Raw genomic sequence first — 24,811 nt, 5'->3', positions numbered from 1 at the left:
ACTGAAGTGCCACTTTTAGCAGCACAAAACACACTGAACCTCCAGAACAGATCCATAAACATTTTGGTAATGAGCCTGATAGTGAGGGGCCACAGCTCCCCTTGCTGTGGCACATTTCCTGTGCCAGCAGAGTGGGGGTGCCAGGGGAAGGGGAAGCAGACCCAGAGGATGCCCCCTGAGGAGGGTCAGTCCCTGGAGCAGCCCCGGGCTGGCTGCAGGGCTGCAGCAAGGAGGGGACAGCTCAGCAGAGCCCCAGTGGCAGCACTGGCTCAGCCACTCCTCCCAGCAGTACAGCAGGACCTGGCGTTGCCACTGCACCACTGCCCTGGGAGGGACCAGCTGCACTGGACTGCACTCGTCCTTTCTGTTCAGTGGTGCCTGCAGCTGGCTGTGGCTCAGTGGTCACAGGAGCAGCACCATCTCTGTTTCCAGTAGATTTTAGCAACACTATTTGAAATGGACATATCTCTGGCCATAAAATACAGAACATAACTCTTGTCTACAAACTGTAAATCCTATTGAAAGGAAACAATCCTTTACATACAGACCCTCCACATGACTCCAGGCACTTTCTTAGACAACAGCTCCAGTTCTGGTTTTGCAGTTGTACATCATTTAAAGTGTAACTCAGTTTAATTCTTACCCCTACTTTGTTCTTCTCTCTTGCTCCATTAGCACCTCAGTTATTGGTAAGCCTCAGGTTTGCTGATCTTGGTCTGAACTTTAGAACTGCAAACAAATGAAAATGCCAGTGACCATTTACCCTTATACAAACCTGGAATGAAAATCCATGCAAACTGCTCCTGTTTTCCTTTACAGCCTTGAAAACATGGTTTATGAAATTATGACTGGGACAGTTTTTCAGTTGCTACAAAATAAGGATAAATGATAAGATGAAGATACCAAAATCCAGCAGAGTCCACATTCTCTGAAAAATGTTCTTCAATCTGAAGGGACAATACCATTAATTTTTCTCTTGGTGAAGTAGGAGCAAGGCACAGGAACTTGACACAAATGGCTCTTGCAGAACCTGCCTTTTAAATTATAGCTTTATAAGATAACACAAGGTAATTGGAATAGAAATTAAAATCTAGAATAAATATTTTTCTACATTATAAAATAGCACAGCAGAAAATAAAGGGTAAACCAGACAGTTTTCAAACAGCCACATCCCAAAAGTGATGTGTGGTTAATATTTAACTTGGTCCTAATTTGTTTAAAAACATTCTGCCTCAAAAGGATAAGGAAGGAGATGCCTTTGGGGGTTACAAGCTTGTAACTGCAGGTGCAGCAGTCACTACAGTGCCCTGTGTGTTTGCAAGACCTACTGGCAATGGAGTTGCTCCAGGTATTAAAGAAATAAGTCCCAAAGGGTTCACACCATTCAGTTCCCTTATCATACACCTTCACAGTGCTCCAAAACCTGAAAACCCATTCTGCTTACAGGGGAAGCAAGATTCATTAAAGCAATGGGAAAACAACAGCTGAGAAACTTAAAGTTCAGCTGTGGAGTAAATGCAGGTTGGCTTTAGCACCACTTTTTTTCCAGATTCCTCTATCAGATACTCTTGAGAACACCAAATTATTTTAGTTAAGCAAACCATAGGAAAAAAAACATTCCTCTACTGTTAGAACAAAGGGAGATACCAATCTCCAGTATCAACTCCTGATTTAAATACACATAACCCCACTCCCCTCTGCACCCCCTAACTCAGTCACCTTCAATTTTACCAAAACCAGTCTTCACACTGGATTCCTGTGCCACTTAACAGGTGTCATGTTCCCAATGCATGCGACATTTCAGACTGCAAGAGTCCTCAGGAGAATTCAGGAGGGAAGAACTTGACACAAGCAGTTCAAGGCTTTCTTGGCATTTTTGCTGTTGGCTTTGTTGCTTTCCTCCACATGAATTTTCAGTCTTATTCTCTTACAAATCAGTCTGTGCAACTGATACAGAACAGATACAGAAAAAATGCACAACCATGTTAATAATAAATCAGTCTCTGAGAAATCCTCTTCATTACTTCCTAATCCATCACAGCTGAAATTGCAGTAAGAGATGCAGATCTGAACAGGCTTTTTTTGGCTCAGCCCTGGAGCAGGGGATGTGATGGTATCACAACATTGATGGGGCATTTTTCTGAGCAATGTTTTCTCATCAAGGTCCATCAGCAAGCAGTGTCTGATAAGAGCAGCTTCAGCATTACTGTCATAATTCCATTCTGCTTTTGTAATTTAGGTCTCATATTATTTTGTTTTCACTGCTATTTAAAATACTTCCTTAAGCCTTATACATTAAGTTCATGTCATGAAAACAAATTCCTTAAGACATGGTCATCAGTCAGAATCAGTGTTATTTTATGTTCATGTACCTTCTGCAGGTTTCAGGGAAGTCTACTTGCTTGGCCAGTGGCATTTTTAAGACTGAAAATTGTCCTTCTGTAAAAATTCTTTTCAGCTACATGGGTGTTACAATACTAATATCACTAGAAGTGGAGACATATTTAATTTAAAAAAAATCAATACAGTCAGAGCATTTACCTACAAAAGACTTTGTATATAATTGGTAAGAGGAAAAAATAAATGCACCAAAGAAAGTGGGAGTGGTGGGGCAATCTGATGCTTAAAACATAAATTAAAAAAATACTAAGATGCAATTAATTCCACTGAAGCCTATATATCTCATCCCAAAAATCAATCAAAAATGGCTTGATTGAATTTTTAGATAATTACTATCCACTCCTGCCAAATATATTCTGTTCTCCAGAAGCGTGACAGTCTTTTAAGCTAATGAACTAAGCCTTGCAGCATGGGAAGAGAAAATTAAATGAGCAAGAAAATCTTTGCTGTGCTATAAACACAAAATGCAACAATGCTGGAAAACACGGCTGAGAGCCCAAAGGAAATGTGCAGGGTTATATCCACTGTCCACACCCACCTCTGCTCCTTCCACACTTCAAATCATGGGGGGTGTGGGAATATGGGGAGAAGGTAAGGAGGAAACTCAGCTGGGGTCTTGGCTGGAGAGAAGTTAAAGGATTTCCTCTAGGGGTTTGTTTTTGGGGATGGAATAAGGAATGTGCATTCTTTTCATTCACCCATGCAGCACTCTGACATTAGGAACTATCAAGGGTATTTTCTCCACCTGAACATGCTTTTTCCTCTTGCACATTGGCAGGAGCTGGAACAAAAACAAATGCAGAAAAAAACAGATACAAGGAATGTAAAAGTCTGCATGTGGTGGGTCTTTCCTGAATCAGTCTCCTAAAAGGCTTGCAAGGGTTCCTTCTGTAACCTTCCATATCACTGCATGTTTCTGACAAGGGGAGGGAGACAGGAACTAAAAAACTTCCCCTCTTCACCTAAATACAGACAGGAGAATTGCTACTTTTCCCAGAGCAGGTCAAGAATTAAATTTCTCATTTCATAAAATAACAGCCTTTTGAGACAAAAGAGATTTTCTTTGGAGCAGAGGGTCCTGCTACCACCCAGCAATAAGGATTGATCTCACCTCAGGCTTGTCCTTTTGGGAAAGCTACAGGAAGCTCAGAATGCCCATAAAGAGAATGCTACAGTTGATGTTTTTAGGGAATTTGAGGCCAGACAGAAGGGGGGAAAGGGTGACATCATATGTAAGAAAAAAAGTTATGTAGGAATAATTTCTTACTTTGACAGTAGTGAAACAAAAGAAAGAGGTCTCTGTGCCTTGCCACATGAGGAAATCCACTCAGGTGCAAGGGCCTGTATGAGGAGAGGGCACCACGCTGCTTTATATCTGTACCACTGACCCAAACCTTGCCTATCACTCCATTCTGGCAGGAAACACAATCTACTACAAAAGAACTTGCAATAAATAACACCTCCCAAACCCACTTTCTACCCCAGCACTGAAGAATAATGTATGGATGTCCCCCTGGGTTACATTCCAAAAACTAAAACATATAATGCAATTCCTCTGAACAGGACAGGGATTATTTATTCAAGTGGGTATTTTTTGATGTTGCTGCCCAAGCTGCCTACAAGCATCTCAGGTTCCTGCTTTGCTTGTTGGGGCTCCTGTACCAGGCAGTGGTCCCTGCAGCAGGGCTGCCAGCTGTGCCAGGAAAGCTGGAATTGCTGGTTCTGCTCCTGGAGGAGTCACATGGCTGCATCCAGACCCTCACAGGAGGGGACTAAGAGTGGTGGGCGAGCAAAGCCATCAGATTTCTGATTCCAGGGCCAGGCTAGGTGTGTTTAGTGAGGTGTGCTGCACAGCTGAACTTGCACTGCCTGAAGACAAATGATGCTGCAACATTTCTAAAGGAAACATTAACCATGTGCTTAGAGAAGGCTGTAGCACATTCTGTTAACCTGAGTGTTTGTGCATCTGCTCTATAATCGATGGTAAGTAATAAAAACAAACCAGAAAGAAAATGTTAACAAGATTCTCATGTAGTTGGAAGGTGCTTAACATTGCTGGCTAGGACATAAATGCACTGCAAGACAAAAAAAATCTGCCTTTAAGAATGCAAAAACAAACCCCTACAGTTTCATGCCATGTCTCCAGACTGGGCTAGGCAACTAAATCCAAAATGTTTTTCTTTGTGAACAAATCTCCTTCCCCACAATGTTGTTTTCTCTGCAGTGCTAGGGACCTCAGAGGTTTAAATACAAGTGAAGTGATTTAAGTACCTGCTGTACTTTGGTCTTACTTTTGGTGATTTCCTAAATTAATTTTCAAGGCTGCTTGCTGGCATCTCAGAGCTCATCTGTGAGATGTCAGTGAAAATATGAATGAACAGTCCCACTTCATCCTCACCTGTGTGTGCTCCCACCATTGCTAGCAGCCAGATCTGCACTGGAGCTTGGGCTGACAAGCCCCAGGATGCTTCCTGTTGGCTGGGAGGCCACAAGATTTTGGGCAGGATCAGAGGATACTTCATAAGCTGCTCCTGACATGCAGACAGCAGAGGCTACTGCTCACCAGCCTCATTCCAGCCTTGTTCCTGTGCCTGATTTTACTCAGCCAAAGCAGTAACACCAAAAATATTCCCCAGACTGTACATACCTCACTGGTGTCCTGCTGGAAATGGTAAATTCTTGAATTCACAAGAATCCCTCAAAATGGGAAGTCTAGGTTGGCAGTCTGATTTTTTGATCTCTGCTGCAGAGAGTCTGATGTATGGTTAGAAATTTTTCTTCTCCCAGCCAACCAATGGGTAACTGCCCTCACAGCACCCAGTTAGATATGTTGTATTTCTGGCTGCAACAAATGCTCTCTCTTCACAGCATAGGTGTTTTACAGAGAAGATGCAAGAGACTTTTGCTCCTGAGCTGTGGCAGGTTCCTGTGCTTCTCCTTTTTGAGTAGGAAGGCACCTGCTTAAGTACCATGCTTGGGGAGGCTACAGTCCCTCCTTCCTGTATATTTTCTGTTAATATCTTTTATGCCACATATAAACCAAAAGTATTGGAATAATTTCAAATATTTTAAATGCAAATACATTGTGTTACTGTAGCCACAAAAGTTTATTTTTGTTAGATGTGTTAAAAACATTTTCTAGTGAGATATGAGAACATGAAAACAAGTAATAGTATTTGGATCTCATTTCTCTTTTAAGTTGTTTCCAAAATCCTCTTATCAGGCAGAAATTGTTATGTCCTTCTTGGCCTTTGAGGCATTGGCCAAGACAGAGAAAGCTCATCAACTTTTCTCAAATTAAGCTTTCTTCACAATGCTGTTTTCAGATTCAGTGCTGTCAGCCTCTGTTTCAGTTCCATGATTCACACAAGCTTTGGATCAAGCCTCAAGTGACAAAATGAATTTACTGCTTCTGGATATTTATTTTTTCACCTTAACGCTATCTGCCTCCCAGTACTGGAGTATTCATTACCTTAGATGAGGTTAATTGTGTGCTCATGAGAACTCATTTGTAGCCTCTGTGTTAAATGTCCCATTGCCTCAACTGACTAAAAATTTCTTTACCCAGTTACAATATTAAGTCTTGCATTGGACCTGACTCTGGTTTGCTTTAAATGCTTTTCTTTTAGATCATTTTACTTGTCATGCAAAAATAAAACAAAATGCACAAAAATTGCACATTTTGGGATCTAAATAACAGAGGTTAAGAGACAGCTGGAGTGGATGTTCTGTGGTCATTGACACCTCCCCTCTCACAGATTGCAGTGGCACTGCTCTAACGACACTGCAATTTGCATACAGAAAAGGAGAAACCTTCAAAGACAGCAGGAGTTCATTAATTTTAATGCAACCCACCCAAAAACGCATAAAGCAGAGGTAAATATTTGTCCATGGGGTGTCAGTAATCTCTTCCAGCCCATCATGATACATTATTATTTCCTCCTACCTAAATGACCTGTCAGACTGGAATGCTGTTCTGAACCCAGCTTCAGTTACAGAAATTATTGCTTAACAAATATTTTGCAGTTGCTTGCAAAGCAAGGATTTGAGATGGAAGGTGTTATGTAACAGAGAAGATGGAGGACAAGGACAAATAAAGAACTGCTTACCTGTCCTTCCTATTGCACAGGCAATAGCTGTTCATTCTTTCAAATAATTTTAAGATTTTTGTTGTCGTTCCTTTTGAATAGAATCACCCATGCCTTAAGAGACAACCAAACAATCACTAAGTGACTGAAATCAATATCAAGAGACTAAAAAGCAGCATAAAAGACTTAAATTTAGATCACTCAAAAAACCAGAAAACACCTGTTCTGCATTCCTGCATGCTTTAAGCTGAGTTCTAGTTCTACACATACAGTTTCTGGGCTTGCAAATTCCATATATATAATTTTTACATGCAAATACTTAAAGCTGAAATAAAAACATTTGGCCTCCTACAAAGATAGGAGCAGACACAGCCAAAATGATTTTGTGGCATTTTCTGTGACCAAAGTCATTCTGGCCTGAGCTGGCACAAACCCTTGTGCAGCCCACCCTCAAAGCTGTACCTGTGCTTCTGAGCAGATTGCTTCATGGCACTGCAGCCCAGAGCCACTGGTTCCAACATTAATGCTTTCTGATGGCTGCTGGTGCTCTCAGAAGATGGAATGACATCTCCATGAAGAAAAAATACCACCTTGGCATAATGTAAGCAATATTTCCCTTTTCACTGCACTCATCAGCAAGTTACACTGTAGATAACCCACAGGGGAGATTTGGTCTCTCTGCAAACCCTGTTACAGGCTTCACCCCAAGGCCAGAGCTCCATCCCCAGCCCTCTCCTGAAAAGAGCTTTGGCAGAGGATTTTGTCATCAGTACAAAGGCCTCCACAGAAAATAGGCTCAGTGTAAGACAGGAAAGCAAAAAAACCCACAAAGGTGTAAATGTAGGACTTGAGTCTTCTTTCATTTGCTGTTCAAATCTGACAGAATTAATGTATTGGAAGTTGTTTGTATTCTATTCATATAGAACTTTCATAGGTACAGAATCAGAACTTCAAATTCTACTGGACTTTTAGACAAACAATTCCTGTGTTCATTCCACTGACAAGATGTGGAACATTTCATTTGCATCTCAGTCAGGGATCTATTAAGGTGGTGAGATTAATTTACTCAGAGCTTCCTACCAGATGAACTGGAATCAATTTTAGATTGCTGAAAAACAGGTCTTGTACAGAAAGACAATCTCACTGACAAATCACTTTCAATGTAAAATTTCAATACAAAACACACTTCCTCTGAAATCTACAGTGGTTTTGATCAAAGAGTCAAGGGAAAACTGATCCAAGCCTTACAAAGTCTGGCCCCCAGAACCAGCAGACTTTTGGGAAAGAAAAAGATGAAAGCAGCAGAGAGAGCTTTATTTTAGATCCCCTCTTAGGAGAGCCCTGGTAACAGAGACTCAGGACAGCTCATGAACAAAGTCACCTATACTAAAGTATTAGCTAGACCCAGCCTTTCCCAGAACAACAAGTAAAGAAATTTCTGCATTTCTTTAATGAAGAAATCCACTACAGTCTATTCATGGTAATATTTCAAGACATCACATTTTACTTATTTCTAGTAAAAAACTTCTGCCATGAAGTTACAACAAATTCACAAGCTTTACTCCAGTGCTACTAAACTACTTTTATTCAAAATGCACCCTGGCACCAGGCCAGCAAGTGGGGCTGGTTTTGGACAGAATTTCCAAATACATTCACTTGAACTGTGGGATGCTGCTCTTTTCTATACCAATGGTAAAGTTTCCATTAGTGTCTCGTGAATAATGAACAATTCCCAAGTGTTACCCATATTTTCTTTCCCCTGAGGCTGCCACTGACTCCTCCTGTGACTGCAGTCACTCCTCTCTGCTCCTTGCTCCATCCAGCTGTTCCAAAGGTTACACCATTATGGGTTTGAGGCTGTCAGCTCACATTTTCAAGCTGTTCAATCACAGTCTACAGGGGGATATGAAAACAAAAAATTACTTTAGAATATTCACCATACCTTTTAGATAATCATTCAGAAAATCTCCAATATCCAAGCCTGCACACTGGGAACTGGCCCATGAAGTTTTGTACTGACAAACTTCAATAACATTCTAGAAGAGAACTCGGCAGCTGTCTGACATTAGCCCTCCAGTTTCCATGGATACAACAATTAGATCAGCACAAACAAAGCAGCTGAAATTTTCAAATGAATAGTATTTTACATCACCCTCTCGCACAAAAATCCTGGTGACAATAGACATGTTAAAAATACTGAATTTTTTTAGTTGAAAGCCCACCCACAGAGGCAACACTGTTAAAATAAAGGTTGTATAAGAGAGGGAAATAAATCAATTTTACCTTTTCATTTTAGATAAGGAAGACTCCATGGCAAAGGAAAGATCATTATTAATATTTACTGGAAAATGATTTCCAATTACATAGGTGTGTTTGCACTACCAACAAAATTTAGAAAGAAGCTCACCTTCTTTTCTGGGGGAATAAATGAAACCAAACCAACAACACCAACACAGAAGCTATATGTGCTTTTAGGAGAACTGCAACAGGAGCTTTGCAAATACATCCAACTTCTTTGTGCTGATCTCCAAATATGATACAGACACAAAGTCTGAGCCAAGCCAAAAAAAAATATATTGTTAAACTGACTGGAAATACTTAATACACTGAAGCCAGTAATAGGGATTTGCAATGACTGCAAGCAGGTAACTTGTAAAGATAGAAGGCTGAATGAAAAACTCAAAACTAGAAAAATGTTGGGTAATCAAGACAGTTTGTCACAAGCTTTGTTACCTTTGGTGTGCCTGAGAGGTCTCACTTTAGACATCCCCTGTGGTTTCTGTAACGTGTAACAAATCTGATGCCTTCTGTTCTAGTGAGAAGCCAGCTGAAAAGCTGCACTCTCGAAGATGCAGGAAAACATGACTAAATGCAAGGAAGGGAAGTTTGGATTCCCTTCTCATCAGACACTGTTTTTACAGACATAAATAAATACACAAAGTTTGCCAGGAGAGATTTCTCTGTTGATTTCTTCTATAATTTATTTTGAACCACAAACAACTTCCTCCTACAGATTTGATATTAATTATTCAATTCTCTGAGAAGAGCTGTTGTGCTAAGATCCTTTATGAGTGTTATTAATTCTTCCATGATTTAAAAACATTCATAACTCAGAAATTCAAAGCCTATATCCATTAACCAGCCAAAACCAAGGCTGTAATGATCTCTTTAAATTGAAAGTGCAGTATGTTGTGAATATTAATTACATTTTTTGTTATTACATCAAATAACTTTTTATACTAGTGGTTTCAGATTTTTCTGAGTTTTCCCAAGTGAAGGGCTACCAACACTTAAACTAAACTCCTTTTCAGTGTGTTCTACCCTGAGACACTTTGTACAAATTCCACAAAGCACTCTCTGGATTCTTTGATGGGCAAACAGGCAGCATATACACCAGAGAGCACACACTCAACTGACTGTGCACAACTGGGTTTTGGGGATTCTCACAGCATGCAAATTTAAAGACTGAATGTCTCCTACTAACTAAGGAGACAAATTAGATTTACAAGTTATGCTAGACTCAGATATCAGAGAGGTAACTGAATGCTGATGCAGACCAAGCCCTTCCAAGGTTGGTGTGAGACACCAGAGGAGCAGGGCAGGGCTGGCACTTCCCTCCTGCCCCAGCCTCCAGCCCTGCACCTGCACCAGTGCAGAGCTCACAGCCCACCCTGGAGAGAGCAGGAAGGGGAGCAGCTGAAAACATCCTGCACCCGGATCACTTTTCCTCTGGGGTCTCAGAACTAAGAAGGCAGCTGCACTCAGCAGCTCCAGTTCAGAAGAGTTTTGTGCCTCCTCTTCCCAGAGCTCAAGGTACAATTAATTACTCTGGCTATTTACATTGCAAACCTGGTGCTTGGACTTATTTTTTTCCCACCATCCCATTCCATAAAGATTCCCACCCAAATCTCTGCTGACTGCACCAAAATTTTCTACTAGGAATGAACAGCAGTCTATCCCAAATTCAAAGGAAGTTCCACAAAACTCAAACAATTCCCCTGTTCTACACTTCAAAGGGAACCACAAACGTAGAACAACTGATACAATGTAATGACTAGGACAGAAAAAGGGAAATGTGAAATCCTAATTCTGGAATGACAAAACAGTTCAAACAGGATTTGTTTTTAGAGAAAAAGTACTGTTCAGGTTACCCCCTAAAACAGCTTTCCCTAGATTCACTATAAATGAGAGCCAGCAAGGACCAGCAGAAGGAAAACAGGCATGGAGGACAATGGGAAAATGGAAAAAGGGAAAAATCCACCAGGGAATGGCACAGCTTCACCGGCACTGCTGTATTTTCTTTTCCTGTCTCTACAGCTTAACCAGGAAAGTTTACACCTCTCCTTTTCTTCTTATAAAGGAGGATAGAGGCAGGCCACTGGAAGAGGACCAATCCATATTATGTGCTACAAAAGTTAGTCTAATAACAGATGAAAGAAAGCCTTGAAAATGAAGTAAAGATGGGTGTTTTTTGTGGATGTTTTTTAGTGTCTCACTCCATAACCAGAGGGCAGGGGATATATATACATATTCATCAGAAGTCTACATGGCAAGGTTTAAAAAAACCCAAGACATTTATGTGGAGACTGTCAACAATTCAAGACAGGAACTATTTAAATGAAATGATTTAAAGACTGAAATAGCATCAGCTATTCTGGGGAAGCAGAATTTATTTCTGTTGGATAGCTTTCCCTGTATAATCCTGCCACACACTATGTTCCTAGCTTGCTGTCACCATAAAGCTTGCTATTACAGGTTTCTGGGGATACCTAGAAGCACATAAGGATAATTTGTTTCTTATGGAATGCTGTATCAGTAAACATCCAGGCTATATCAGTCAGATAAATGGGGGATTCAAAGCTTAACTCATGAAAATTTTGATTGTTTATTATTTCTTCCAGTGAGCTTTTTAATGTAGTGTAACATAAATGTTATGGGAATAAGAGGAAAGCTGGGCATCAGTGGCACTTCTGCCAGGCAATGGAACCCAGAAGTGAAGAGGGTTTCCACTACTTCCAAAAATTTAGTTTGATGGCATGTATTGCATCTGTTCATTTTTCCAGTGCCTAAACAGGCAAGAATTGTTTTCAAATCCTATGAGTCATATTAGTTGTTTTATGGTTTCCATATAAAGTACAAATGGTTTTGACTCTAAAAATTTTAAGTTGTAAGTGAAAAGAGGCCAGGTTTAACCTGCATTATGAAATTATATATGTTAGTCAAAAGAAGACCAACATGTATTTCAGATTTATTGCTGATCACTCTCACACAAACATCTGCAAAATACAGCAAAAGAAAAGCCTTTCACATTAAACAAAAAAAGTTTAATAATCTTCATCTTGACCTGGACACTTCACATCCTCCCCAACTCCCAGGACTGATTTAAACATGACAGCCAAGTCAGTGTCAGATTTCCACAAACCATGTCTCAGACCCTGCAGAAACAGGAAAATATTAGTGCTGAGGAGTTTTTGTGTTCTAAAGCAGGAATTGCAAAGCACATCCACAGAGGCTTCAGTAACACCCTGTGCTGTGCCCCACACCTGGGTGTATCCACACACAAATTTCTGTGTGCACAGGGGCAAACAGGCCCCTGCCTTTGCCCTGTCCAGGGAGCAGCCCCTGCTGCAGGATCCGTGTCTGCTTGTGGTCTGCAGAACCAACGTGCCTCAAGGCAAACCCACAAGATGAATTTTGGGGGGGTAAGTACTACACCCAGCTTGCTGGCTAACTCTGTAAAGCTGTGCTCAATCCCGTTCCCTCCTCTGTGACTCTGTTTAGCCTCTGGAAACTGCAGAGAACAGCTTCTGCTTCCCCAGGGTGGAACACCCTGGAAGTGCTACAAATTAAAGAAACTTCAACTGAGAACCAGCCAGAAAGCTGCAGCAATTTCTCCTTTCCTCACAGTGAGTCAGCAGAAGCCAGACCTTTTTCCCCAAACACAACCAGCCTCTCCAGGATGGATTTCCTCCTTTTTTTCCCTAAGCTGAGGCAATCACAGCTCTTCCTGCTTCAGCAAAATATACTCTGCAGAACAACAAATCTCTCCTCAGCCTCAGATGTGGCACATTCTGCACCTAAAAATACCTCAGCTAGCCTTGGAGGTTTCCATTTGCCCTTATACAGGATAATTAACTCACCAATTTTGTAATTCCCTGATAATAGGAACAATTTTAGGGTAATTAGTAAGGCATTAAGGTTCTCTTTTTTATTAGCTTTTTTAATTCATTGTTTTTTTTACAATATCTGAGGCGAACTTTCAGCCCCATTCTACGACTTTGGTGACTAATGTTTTATGAAGATCACATTAAGTATTCTTGTGCATGAGAAAAAAATGGGGTGCCATTATCCTGAAAAGATTATCCTGATCCAAGATATCTAAGGAATTTGAATCCATTTACTAGTGAAAAAAACCAAACCTGCCTTTAGTCTGATCTTCTTCTTATGTCAAAATGTTACTGAGATCTACTTTGCACAGACATAGACTTCCAAAATCTTTATTGTACCCTGTTCCCAAATCACAAACTTGGAAACTTGCTGGCAAACCCTCGAGGCTTCACAAGGGAAAATATGACATTGATACAAAAACCATGTGACAACCTTAATGGTCTTCTGCCCTTTAGCAACAAGGATAAACCCTCAAGTCCACTATGTGCTGGAACATAAAACCCATTAAAGCTGGAAAATTAATTTCTTAGACTAAGTCAACAGTATATAATATTCAATGAAAGTGCACTAATCTGGGGTCATGTCCATCTCAGTTATTCTTTTCCATTACATTACAATAATTTCCCTTGACCTGGGATGCTAAGGCCCTTAATGCACTAATGCAGGTTTTTGGGCAAGCATTACATTTGTGTTCTATGGAGTTCTGCAACAAAACACATTTAGTTCTTTTTATTCTTCTTCTCAAAACTGTAACAACCCTACAATACAATTATTTTAATGTAAAAAAAATAGTTAATTTCATGCATATTTTCAAAGCGCTCCACTGAGAGTTGATATTGTGGTTTTACTATGAAAATATCATTTATTATGTTTGTAACTTTCAGTGGAAACAGAGTCAGGTATCCAATAAACACATCTAGAAAATCTGCTAGGAATACCAGCTAGAAATAAGCCAGCATATTTCATAAGCAATTTAAAAATAATTTGGGGGGGAAATTTAATTTAATAGCTTTTGCATATGAAAGGTATTTGGTGACAAAATGCTGAAGAGTTTAAATGAATCAAATTTAGTTTTTTCATACAGAGCCAAAAGAGGCTCTGGCAATGTGTTTTTCACCAACATCAGTTAACAAAGTAAATATTAAGTAGCTTGGATGGGCTCTTTGGTTGCTTATTGATTTATCCATTCTTCTGTGTGGGCTGGTAAATTATTGAAAAATAAGAGATCTGAATCCAGAGAATGAAAACACATCAGGGCTTGGGTCATTAGAGAACAAGTAATAACTGAGAATTAAATTAGTATTACCACAAAACATCAAGGCATAGAAGTATTTTTCACTAGTAACTGGGCATAACAATGAGTGAAAAACATGCATATTGTGAGGAAATACAGAAGGAAAAAATCTGTCACAGTGAACCAAACTTCAGAGACAAGCCTCCATAAACAAGGGCTATAATTCACTCAGTGAAATTATTTAAACTTTAAATTAAAAAAGGCAAAAACCAACAAAACAAAACAGAAACTTCCTTCCATTATTAAATTTTTGTTTTCTTGTGTTATTTCTTATATACAGTTAATAAAATCAGGTGACAGCTAGAACCTGGAGTATGAGATTAACTGTCCAAAGTGGAAAAAAAAGGGGGAGAAGGGACACACATGACACATACCAAAAAGAAAAGAGTACAAGAGAAGCAGTGCATGCAGAGGGCACAGCCTGAATGTTTGTTACACATCTAACTTATATTCTCATTGACACAGACACCTTTAATGGTTTGGTGGGGCGGCAGGAAATTCCTGGAGACTGACACAGATCATATCAGTGTTAAAAACAACCAGCATAAAAGGACAGTACCGATTCCACCCGAATAAATAAGTGGGTTTGATCCCTCACACACCAAATATTGTCAAACACTTGTTCAGCATGCAGGGGAAGGACAGCTGGAAGCTGCAGTTTGAGCATCCCCACATGGATTAAAGCAAGCACACACAACCAGCGCTGCAGCTGGGAACTGTCTCAGCCTCCAAAGCTGCCCACGCCTGAGGAAGAGATGGAAAATGGCCCAAACTGTAGCACCTGTTATGCTGCACATGAAATCACAACTGCCAGGCTGTGGTTTTTAAACACAGGAAAAGCACATTTTCAGCAGCAATCACTGCAGTGGTGTGCAGTTTGCAGCAGTCACCACTACCAGCTCTGCAGGCAGACGTGCAGGGCTCGCACTGAGCTGTGTCTGTGCTGAAGGTGTTGTGACAGTGACACAATGGGCAGCAGAAGTGCCCAGTGCCAGTGCTTAACACTCAGGGAAGGGGAGCAGGCAAGGAAAGGGCTGCCATGGCTGCCCTGCACAGGCATGGGCCCGTGCTCCTTATCTGCCATATGACCAAGTCTTGAACCAACACAGAATATTTCCCCTTGCAATTGCACTCCTGCCTCCTTCTGAGACTGATTAGGGCATCCCTGGGGCTGCTTCGTGCCCCAAACTGCTCTGTCTCTTCACTAAGTCTGCAATTAACCCTGAAAGGAGATTGGTGTCCTTCCTCCAGGAAAGAATTCCACATAAAGGAGAATCAGAGGGATCAATGAAAAGCTCAAACAGACAGAGGCAAGAAAAAGCAAATTACAGGTTTATACCCTCCCTCCTAAGGCAAACTCCTGGAAATGCCCTCCCAAAGCACAGGACCAACTGCACAATGCTGCCTGTGGAATATGCTGGGTCAGGTCAGCCACAGGAAAGGACCCAGCACTGCTCAGGAAACCAGCTGCACCAAGTGAGAATTTCCCAGTCTGACCAGGAATTGTTTTACTCCTTGCATGCCATCATTAGGCCAACCCCAGTTCAAAAATAAGGTTTAGTGCAGCTTATACCTCATTGTACTTAAAACTGTGGTTTTCTAGAGTATGTGCAGTATCTACACTATTACAGGAGTAAATAGGATTCTGTAAAAAAAAGAAATTAAGTGTCTCAATAGATTTAGAATTGAGAACACAAAGAATAATACAATAAGAATTAAAAGGTTTATGTTAAATTTAAACATCAACATTTCAAAAATCTGTATTGGACAATAAGAAATTGGTATTTGACATGCTGTAGGTTCTGAATATATGCAAAAACAAAAAAGAAATGAGATATTAAAAGACAAAGAGCAAAATGAGCCATTACGTTGTTTCTATGGCTGCAGTTGCTAGTGCAAAACTACCTCAGAAAGAATATTCAACAAGAAAATAAAAGCAGGCTAGGAGAATAATCTAAATACAAAATATTTGTTTCTTAATTCCGAACTAGGAGGAGTTAAATATGTTTATTGAAAGGACTGTTTTAAAGACACAAACAAGAGGCAAAACAAAACTCTCTTGTTAGCACCACTGGAGCAGAATTATTTGCATTGAGCAGTACTTGGTGTACAGAGCAGAGAACCAGTTCCAAGACATCAGCAGAGTTATTTCTGCTTAAGAGCCCTCTCCATGTCAAGAAGAGTACCAAAATGCTTCATGAGAATTTGCATTCATTCTATTCCAGGTTTGAGGAAACCAGATTTTATTTCCCATCCACAGCACACTGTCAGTTTTTATCACTCATACCCAGTTATGTAACAGAGTGGGGCTGACACAATCCGTCCCGACTTAACAGAACCTGCGCTGTCATCTGTAAAATCTGAAAAAGCTCTTCTCTAATGCTGCAGTGACATGAAACGTATTTTATTTTTAACATCAGCTTATTTTTTAAATACCTGGGGAAAAACCACAACAAATAAAATACCATTGACACCTGCATGCTCTAAACAGTGCAACTGCATTACCATCATGGCCACTCTCCTGCACAGGGGGACATAAATTCCATACCAGTTCAGCTGACATTTTGGTTCTATGTATTAGTTCATGCATAATCCAGGGCCAAGGATCTATGAATACTCATCAACAACAGCATCAATCACACATGGAAAACTCACTTAGTAACAGATTTCCACCCCTTTTACTCTATTGTGACCAAGTACTTAGATCCCATCAACATCATACTGAACAGAATTTTGAAGTTTCTTAAAGTGAAACAAATGAGTATTTGCTCCCAAGGCTTGTGTATCTGCATTTATAGTTAATGTACTGACAGTCATAAAATTCATATATATATATATGAAACTAAAGCCTTAATGTGCAAAGAGTGCATGCAGCATTTTGACACCCATTTCAGTCTGTACAGATTGCCAGAGTGCCCTTAATCTGTCACCCACTACCCTTGGTGATGGTGAAGTTAATGATGTCAGTGCTGCTGCTGAAGACACAGTACTACATGACCCCATTATAAGGAAAAAGCCAAAAAGAAGATTCTGCAAGGTACTTCTTCATGGGCTCATTATATTTCCCTAAGATTTGCATGAGGACATTTAATCAGCCAAATTGGCTCCTATTTACAGCTGCTAAAGTCAATCCATGTGAGAGGTGGTTCTGCTCTCCCTGGTAGCAAACCTCTGCTTCAGTTCAGACATTTTTTTGACACTACACCCAAAAGCAGGAGGCACCAGTAGAAGAGTCAGCAAGGAGCATAACAGCTTCTGAGCCTGAAAATGGCTCTGTTGTCCTCTGCTCTTCTCCTCATTTCTGTCTGGGGTTAGGTAACAGCACTCCCAACTCCCCACACAATTTACAGCAGCAGTCCTGCAAAAAAACCTAACTATTGACTCTACTGACACTCTGCCCCAGGTGAGACCAAGTGAGCAGAGGAGCCCAGTGCCCCCTGCCCCTCTTGTAGCAAGGGCCCATCCTGATCCTGATGTGGAAGTGCCACCTTGGCTGTCCCCTCAGGCTGCTGCCTGATTTAATCCTCTGCCTCGCTCACACATCTCTGCCAGCACAGCTGATAAAACATAGCAGGGAAGGGAAAAGAAAGATGTTTCTGGATGGCAACACAGTCCTATAAACCATGCTTTAAAAGTAGACTGGTATGAAAATCAATCACTCAAGATAATCCTAAAGAAAAATTAAGAGAAAAGCAGAAAAGAGATAAAACCAGCACTAAATGGAAAAAATGTGGTAGAAAATAAATGGTGTACAGATACTTGGATATCACAAAATTTTAAAAAAAGGAGAAACTGAAGCAGAAAGTAACATTTCAAACCTGAAGTTATTTACAGACATGCTGGTTTTTTTAAAAATAGCAAGTGAGCATCTTTCTCAGCAATTCTCAGATACACTGATGTAAATCCATTTTATTTAAAACTATGTTGGACATTGTGAATGTATCAATGCAAGTGTGTATTATGGGACTCACAGAGAGAAGGAAAATGAAAAGCAAAACTACTTTTAGCTTCATACACATGAAAAAGGCTCAATGGCCCCTGTTACTTTACAACACAGCTCACTGAGAGGTCTTGGTGTGTTCCATTTCAAAGCAGTCAGACCAGACAACAGCTTTTCATCTTTAGTTTCTGCCATGTTTTTCCTACTGATGACATGAACCATAAACCCCTGTCTAGCTTCTATCTCAAGACATCAAAAAGTAATCTTTGATCTTATTCCCATGAGTCCCCATTGCTTCTGAAGTATTTGATGTTAACATTTTGTTTATACAGCAATGTTCTCCAAAAATCCCCTTGAACACACAAAACCATGAAACAAGTTGAGTGTTTTGGTGGAGTATTTTACTAGAGGACTTGAATAAATTGTTAAATTCAGATCTGCGTATCATGGATGTTACAATACTTGGTTGGCAAAGATGTTTTGTTATCAACATCTGAAGTCTGGACCCAGGGATCTTTTGTCAGATCACTGTTTCCATAATCAGGAAAATGCTGCTGGCATCATTAGGATGTGCAGCTGTTTCTGGCAAGCTGCTTCCACATGTGGCCACAAGTTATTTGCTACCCAGGACCTGAAAGCAAAATCTTTGAGTTTACCTTGCCCTAATTTTACTTTAGGTTTCACCACAAAACTTCGGTTAACTGCATGAAGCAACTGAACAGAACTGTTTGTGTGGCAATGGCAATACAAAGGAGGAAAACCCCAAACCAAGAAGCCCAACATTCAAATGCAAACCAGCCTTCAGTTCTAAACCAGCAAAGAATTGCTGGGATGACAGGGTACTATAAACTTTGAAAGTTAACTAGGAAAAAATCCAGTAGTGATTATGCACAGAAGAACCATTTCCAACAGCAGTGCAGACTTCTCTTACCCTGCTCCTTGCAGATACATCTCCCACATGGATGGATTTGGGAATTTTTCTGTGGCACCACATTCTGCTTCCCCTGAAAGCCTGCTATGGACAGAGGGTGGGAAGACATGGCAAGAAAGGACTGGTTAGTGAAGGCTGGCATTAGCCTCTCTCTGACCTACAGAAATCAGATCCTTGCCTTGTGTGGCCAACAAACCCATCTGAATGAGAGTATTTGATTTTGTTACACAGCTGTAACTCGTAGTGCACACATTAGGATAACCTGATACCTTGGTGCATCACTTCAGGCACTCTCTGCCACCACCAGCATGAAATCTGACATATGTTATGTACATGATGGGTCTATCAGCAAACTTTGGAGTTAATGGGAGGGCTTTTTCTGGCTTTGAGTTGTACCCTACTTCTTAGGAGCTGATGTAGATGTACAGGGTCTGACTGTAGACATCTTGGAGGGGCTTGTTGAAAACGAGAAGTTTCTCCTGCAAACTTCCCACAATATAAATCTTTTCTAATATGCTGCTTTATTTCCTCCCTTAGTTTTTGCAACTTAGAAAGGTAAAACAAACAGACAATTAACCTGCTAGATGAATGGACATACGCTGGCTGGAATCCAAAATGGTATCAGTAACATCCCTTAAGCTGAAAGAAAATAATGCTCAAGGATTAATTTGATCTTCATTTTACTGAACCACACTGGTTCTTCATTTGGCAAAGTTCTTAAATTGGGATATTTATTACCACGTAATATCCTTATGACAACTAATTTTCCTTCCTATGCATAAGAGTGTTCAAAGAAAAATGGACATTTTCTGCCCACACTGTGGAAGCTCTGGATGTTATTTAAATAGGCTCCTAGAGCTAGTACACAAATCTCAAAGTCCATCTGAAGGGAAAGGTACCACCTTCAATACATTTCTAGTCAGCCAAAGATATAGACAGACAGACAGACAGACATAGATTTAATGTAGGTTTATTTCCTTATAGAAAACTTAAATTATTCAAAGCAAAAAAATCCAGGTTTTTTGTTGGGGTGATTTTGGAAGGACAACACATAAGACTTAACATTATTTATAATGTTTAGCAAACTGCTTAAAAGCTTATTGATTGCCAATAGTTCAAACAGTGACATTTCTGCTATAACAATTCTCAGAAAATTTAACACTTCATGGATTGTGCATATGAAGAAGAGATCAAAAGCACACTGGGTAGATTTTGAAAACTTTATCTAGAATATAAAGGGGCCAAAAGTCTTTGGCAAAAGGACAGAGAAGAGCTATCAGTGAGACTGGCACATAGTTTTCATTAAAAACAGGCAGCTCATTATTAGCCATTAGGTTCTCATAATTCTGATATTACATAGCCAGAGGAGACACAAGTTCTCTGGCTAACAACTGCTCCAACTGTGACTGGACAGAAGCATTACTTTTATTTCTGGAGTAGAAAAACTTTAGGTTACATCAACATCAGAAGGGCAACTCCAGCCTGGAGGCATTGTAACTGAAGGGAAGAGGATATGGAGTGAACACACACGGATCACTTGGATTCCAGTGCAGCACAGACAAAACAGTGAGTGGCAGCATGCAAAGAAACAGGGCTTGGAAATGCAGAACTCCACTAAAATCACTGCAGTCATTTCAGGCAGATGCATTCAGCCATAAATTTAGACCCAGGAAATTGAAAGGGAAGAGGAAGTTATTCTGTTAGAAAATCCTTCAACGATTTGACTTCCCAACAGCAAAGATGCTGTAAAACTGTGTACTGACATTTACAGCTTGCACAAGATTAATTAAAGCATCAGGAAATAAAACTCCATAATTAGTCCTGGAAAAGCCGCAGGTGCCAAACTGCTATTTACAGACTGAGGGGATGTAATATCTTAAAATTAAAAATTGTTATGCATCAACTGCAAGGAGACAGAAGGAGAAATGCACAGCTAGCTCAAAGAAAATAACACTCAAGCATCAGCAAAAAGATAACTGAAACTTTGATTATGATAGTTTTGTTAACCTTTTCCTGGTATTTTGATAAAGAGAACCCACCAGTTCTAGAGGGCTAAAAGCTTTTCTGAAGTTATGACCACCTTCTTCCCATCTTATTTTTTTAATTTTGTCTGCAAACATTACTCCTGGCCATTTTTTAAATATCTGTCCAGTGTTTTAGAATAATGCCTCCACTTCTACCAGTCAGAGGGATGGAAGAAATGTCACCCATAGAAACACCTGTAGCAGGTTTATTTTATTTCTTTCCCCTCTCTGCACTTGGTGCAATCTTACATAAGATAAACATTCCCTTAGAATTAAATATTTGGTGCTTTTGTGGCTCTTGGGATTTGACTTTTTTGGGCTTTTTTGTTTGTTTGGTTGGTTGCTTTTTGTTTGTTTGTTTTAATTTTGAAACTAGGACATCCTTAGAGCAATCTGAGTCACGAAACTTAAAAATTCATCTGATAGTGGAGGTCTAATCTTTTTGCCCTCTACACAAATTTAATATAAGATGTCTTATTCTTTGAATAAGAATGCTTCTGGGTTTTGTGCACCAACCACTCCTGCTGCTACATCCTCAGTGTGCTTTTCTACACTTACTGATCTTTTATGTTGGATTTAGGCAGAAAAATGGCTACTTCAGGGATATTTATCAGGCTTAGCAGTGAGATAAGCAGCAGATGGTCCTTAATGCCAAGCACAGCTCTACACATGCACAGAAGCAGAGCTTGGAGTTGTACATCCAACTTCATACCTGCTCTTCAGCTTCAGTCCTTTCATTCTGTTAAAGTTCATTTTCTACCTGCACCTATTCTTTGTGTCTCAAAGCTGGCTGTAGAAACGTGCTCATCACAGAAATAGAGATAAGAATAATGCAATTAAGAGAAATGAGAGAAGCATTCTGTCTTTGAGAAAGAATAATATGGAATTAGTGTTGTGGATGGATTTGAAAGAAAATTACAGTAATTAAAAAATTGTATTAACTTGCTGTGTTCTACATAATGGTTCTGCAGCCATTACTGCCTTGTTTGGAGCCTCATTTTCTTATTTTCTATCCATATTACTCATTATTTGTGCTATCTATTTACACAACCTATAATGTCAGCCACTCTAATATAGATAAACACCTTGCCTAACAAGGTGTGAAAGAAGGGTAGGGGAATGCAATATCCCCACGAAGGAAAATTCTTCAAGGTGTCAGCAAGGACAGCAGTCATTTGTTTAGGACAAAGTCCATAGTCTGGACAAAATGTCACTACTTTCTTTTCAGGTCATATCCAACTTCCATGACTAATTCCTAAAGCCAGTTACTCCATGAACATTAAGATTAAAAAGAAACTGTTTTAAGGCAGTAAAACCCCTGGCACCCCAGTTAGCTCCCAGGTGGGCTCACTCAGCACAGGTACTCTGCACTGGCACTCTCACCTCATTCCTTGCTTGTGTGTTCTGGAGAATGCTCATTTTTCCTTTACAAATTTCAGTTCCAGCAGCTGTATTAATAATTTGTACATCTGACTACCAAATATGAAATCTGACAGTTAGGAAAGCCTAAACATTTCACTCAGTCTCTTCAAAACACCTTTTCAGAGCTTCATAAAAATGAGTTCTTCCAGGCTATTTGGTGAGCACTGTCAAATAATACTAAAATATTAAATACTATAATAATACTCAAGTAAGTTATTTTTTCTTTAACTATTCACATATTCTTGATGTTAGACTTATGTAAACTTTGTAGACTAAAATAACTTCTACAACTTTGAATTACTAATTATTTGAATTGAATTGTCTGGAATGAGTTGGCTTCATTATTTTGAGACACGGATCACTGTCTTTGAGTAGTAGGTCTTGAATTCCAAGCTTTTCAAAGTGAAGAGTTCTTCTGCTGTAATCTAAAGCACAGCAGGTATACTTTTGATCCAAATGACTTGAATCACCACGGGAAAAATTTAATGAGGGTTTGTCATATGAATTAGATATTTTAAGTTTAGCAAATCCAAAACGTTCTTGCCTTGATTCTGCAGCTTTAGAGCCAGTAGCATTCTCCACTACTACCACTGCTCACCTAAGCAAAAACCAGATTCACAATCCACTCTTTTGAACTCATTCAATTTCTGTCTGAGAAAAGTAGCAATCTAATAATTGTCAGAAGAAAAATTTTTATGCCTTTTTAAAATACAGGATTTGGAAAAAAAAACCCCAAAATGAAACAAAACCCTAAAGATCCCCCCCAAAACCCAAAAGTACAGAAGGAGTCCAGAAGAGCAACTTGGCAATAATAAATGAAACTGCAAGGATAAAGTAAGCACCTGCTAATGTCTGCCTGAAAGTAAGCTGGACAAAGAAATAAATTGCTAATAGTAAAGAATGAAAATTTATTTACTTTGAAGAATGTTCTTTTTCAAGGTTTGTATCTTTTCAGCAATTAATCATGACATCTGCTTATTTCCATACTCCCCATTTATTTCTACTAAATTAAAGAGAGTGGTTGAAGCAACATCCATTCTATTCTTACATAGTGTCTGCATTTATGATTTTGTCATGGCAGAAATTTTGCACAACACACAGAACTGGGGAAAAGCCAAGATATTTAACTATTGAGGAGATTTCTGTTGCTAGAACCATTAACCAAATGAAATGAGGCAGTAGTTATTGAAGCACAAAGAAACGCCCAACCCAACTCAAAAAAACCCAACCAACCCCATATATCTTTATTCCCTTCTACTACCAGCAAGAATTTAAATTCTACTGCACCTAAAATGTTGCTACCAACATATAGAGAGCTTTTATAAACACCACCTTATGGAACCTATCTAGTGAGATTTACGTATTTATATAGCTGAAAACCAACCAGCTTGCCAGGGCAGTAAAACACCACGTATATACAAAGTAAGAAAAATACAAAGACTGTTACCTAGGACGTTTCCTCAGTGCTGCTCTTTGCAGAATCATTGGAAAAGCTCCGGCTGGACGAGCAGGAGCAGCAGCCCGTGTGGGATGGAGGAGCTGCACACCTGCCAAAGTCACCTCGTCAGACCCTGAGCTGGCACCACCGGCAGAGGGAAAGCCCCCCAGAGCCGCTGTAGGGCTGGTTTCTCAAGAGATGAAATGCTAAAATGGGACCCTGAGAGGAAGGGGCCGCTAACGGGAGCTGGTTTGAACCTCGCCCAGCCCCTCCAGGGCCTGCCCGCACGGGAAGGTGTGAGGGGCCGCTCCGCGTCGGGGAGCCCGAGGGAGGTACCGGGAAGCGGGAATTTCCTCTGGGATCCCGGTGCGGGCAGGATAGGACAGGACAGGACAGGACAGAGCCATCCCTGTGCGGGCACGGCAGGACAGGGCAGAGCCATCGCTGCTGTGCCCGGCACGGGCTCTCGCCTGAGGGGCAGGGCAGAGCCATCGCTGCTGTGCCCGGGACGGGCTCTCGGCTGAGGGGCGGGCGGGCGCTCCCCGCACCTGAGGGCAGGAATGGCCCCTGGGGGAGCGGGGGAAGCTCCTGCTGCCCAAAGCTGCCCCTCCGTGTCGGCTGCCATAGGTTCACTCTTCTCTCTGGGGCTGTGCTCCCATCTTAGGCGGTGCTTTGGGAAAAGCTCGAGAGAAGGTGCTCACCTGGGAGTCTGGGGAGGGAGCCGAGCAGGCCTGCCCTGAGCGTGGCCTTACTTCAGCCTTCTCCTTACACATTCCTGGCCTAAAGAGGGTGAGGAATCACTGAAGGGATGAGGAGGAATTCCCGTTTTCCCCCGCTGAGCTGAGGAAGCGCCTTGAGGAGAGGGAAGCCATAGGATGGAGGTGGGTGCCAAGCAGGGGAGGAAGGGGATTCCCAGCAGAGATGGAGCAGGGAGGAGGGACAAAGCACCACAGGGCTGTGAGCTCCACAGGACCTTTCTCAGGAGTGTAGGGATTGGGAAAATACAAATTATAAAATACCTGTGTACGGTTTATGTAGAGAAAAACAAGTGGAACAAAATGTAGCAGCACTGGTGCTTTAAGACAGATGCTCTAAAATGCTGTAAT

At 40.6% G+C, this 24,811-nt stretch overlaps 1 long non-coding RNA gene across 5 annotated transcripts; it reads right to left on the bottom strand.

Annotated features, from left to right (window-relative positions):
- Positions 1 to 51: 51 nt before the first annotated feature.
- LOC135279250 (uncharacterized) lies at positions 52 to 24,628 on the bottom strand. Of its 5 annotated transcripts, none has more exons than XR_010346527.1 (7): positions 24,407 to 24,628; positions 23,715 to 23,814; positions 18,822 to 18,905; positions 8,232 to 8,381; positions 6,510 to 6,602; positions 1,720 to 1,947; positions 52 to 729 (listed from the first exon to the last, which is right to left on the bottom strand). It is a non-coding gene; the product is annotated as an uncharacterized LOC135279250 (long non-coding RNA). The 5 variants fall into 5 exon arrangements; XR_010346529.1 differs by having other exon boundaries at positions 18,822 to 18,902; XR_010346530.1 differs by lacking the exon at positions 18,822 to 18,905.
- Between the last annotated feature and the right edge of the window lie 183 nt (positions 24,629 to 24,811).

This window comes from Passer domesticus, chromosome 12 (genome assembly GCF_036417665.1).
Source record: "Passer domesticus isolate bPasDom1 chromosome 12, bPasDom1.hap1, whole genome shotgun sequence".
In the NCBI taxonomy this organism is placed as follows: Eukaryota; Metazoa; Chordata; class Aves; order Passeriformes; family Passeridae; genus Passer; species Passer domesticus.
Note: the sequence above shows the minus strand (reverse complement) of the source record. Positions and strands in the feature narration are given on the sequence as shown.